The sequence below is a fragment of the Austrofundulus limnaeus genome, unplaced genomic scaffold (genome assembly GCF_001266775.1).
Source record: "Austrofundulus limnaeus strain Quisiro unplaced genomic scaffold, Austrofundulus_limnaeus-1.0 Scaffold692, whole genome shotgun sequence".
Taxonomy (NCBI): Eukaryota; Metazoa; Chordata; class Actinopteri; order Cyprinodontiformes; family Rivulidae; genus Austrofundulus; species Austrofundulus limnaeus.
The window spans coordinates 149,119-151,305 of NW_013953094.1; positions in this window are offsets into that span (position 1 = coordinate 149,119).

A 2,187-nucleotide genomic window follows, 5' to 3' on the forward strand; every position below is an offset into this window, starting at 1 on the left:
ATGATAAGTTGTGTATATCAATCACCAGATTAAAATATGGAGCTATTTACTGATCAAATCATGGAGCTCTTTGAAAAGAGTGCTAACAAAACAATGTGTGGAGATTTCAATATTGATCTGGGAAATACAACAGATACAAATAATATTGGTATATTCCTAAATTCAAAGCACAGTTTAAATCTCTATCCATTGATATCAAAACCTAGAAGAATCACTACTCATAGTGCCACAATAATCGGTAATATTTTCACAATCATAACAAAAAGAGAAATAATGAGTTGTATTTTAATTACTGGTGTAAGTGATCACCTACCAGTTTTCATAATTTATAAAAATGATCAATACAACACAAAAGTAGATACAATTCAGAAAAAAAGAATTGACACATCAAAAAACGCTATGGATAATTTAAAGGATGATTTGGGAGAACAAAACTGGAAAGATGTGTATGTTAGCGATGTGAACAAAGCATATGATGCTTTCATGCATATATTAGGATGTTTGTATGAAAAAAATTGTGTGGAAAAAAATTACACAAAGCAAGATTTTGACAAACCATGGATGACCAAAGGGCTGAAACATGCTTGTAAAAAAAAAGAAATACTTGTACTAGTGCTTCTCGTGACTAACAACAAAAGAATCAGAAGAGAGGTATAAGAAATATAAAAACAAGTTAGTTTGGATTGTACGAAAGCACAAAAAGGACTATTATAGTAAGTTATTAGACAAAAATAATGGTAATACAAGAGCAACATGGCAAATAATGAATAGCGTTTTGAAAAATTATGAAGTAAAATCAGGTACTCCACAGTGTTTTGTAAAAGATGGAATTGAAATTCATGATCAAAATGAAATTGCAAATGGATTCAATCATTATTTTGTGAATGTTGGCCCAAGTCTTACATCTAAAATACCAAAAGTAGATAGAAATGTTAACCACACTGTACAGGTTGTGCAAATAGTTTATTTCTTTATGAAATTGACAAAGAAGCAATAACGAATATTGTTAAAAATCTTGCAGACAAGAGATCAAAAGACTGGGTTGACATGGACATGATGTTTGTGAAAGACATAATGAATTATGTGATTGAACCGTTTACTTACATCTGTAATTTATCATTTTCAACTGGTATATTTCCAAACAACATGAAAATAGCAAAGGTAATTCCTCTTTTTAAAAATGGTGAAAAACGTGTGTTTCACAACTACAGACCAATATCCCTGTTACCACAATTTTCAAAGATTTTGGAAAAATTATTTGTGATTAGATTGGACAAATTCATTGATAGGCAGAATATATTAAGGAACAGTCAGTATGGGTTTAGACCAAATAATTCTACATCAATGACTCATCGAATTAATAGAACATATAACAACTGCTGTTGATCAAAAACAGTACTGTGTTGGTATTTTTGTTGACTTAAAAAAGCATGTTATACTATTAATCACAGTATTCTTTTTGAAAAGTTAAATGAATTTGGTATTAGAGGACCTGCATTGCAGTGGATATCTAGTTATTTGGAAGATGGAAAATAATTTGTAGAAATAAATAATGTAAGATCTGAGTTTTGTAACAACTCATGTGGAGTGCCGCAGGGTTCCATTCTCGGACCGAAGTTATTTATTTTGTATGTGAACGATTTGGTAAATGTATCAGGACTTTTTGGGTGTGTTCTATTTGCTGATGATATAACATTCTTTTGTTCCGGTAAAGATATAAAACAAATGTTGGAGATGGTACAGACAGAATTTGTGAAAATACAAAGTTGGTTTCAACTAAATAAATTATCATTAAACTTGGACAAGACAAATTATATGATTTTCTGTAACAATAAGCGAACTATAGATGTTTCATTTAAAATTGATGATTTTGAGATCTGTAGAGTCAGTCAAGTGAAGTTTCCAGGTGTCATTATTGATGAAAAACTGACATGGAAAAATCATTTAAATGTTTTAAGAACAAAAATAGCCAAATCAATTGGTGTCCTGTACAAAGTAAGAGAACTGTTCAATGATAACGCACTATTTATGTTGTATAATGCTATAATTGTTCCACATTTAATTTACTGTATTGATGTGGGGTAAAGCTTGTAAAACTATCACAATCCTATTTTTATTTAACAGAAAAGAGCTCTAAGAATTATTACTAGAAAAAAATAGTCATCCATCGAATGTATTGTTTTATGA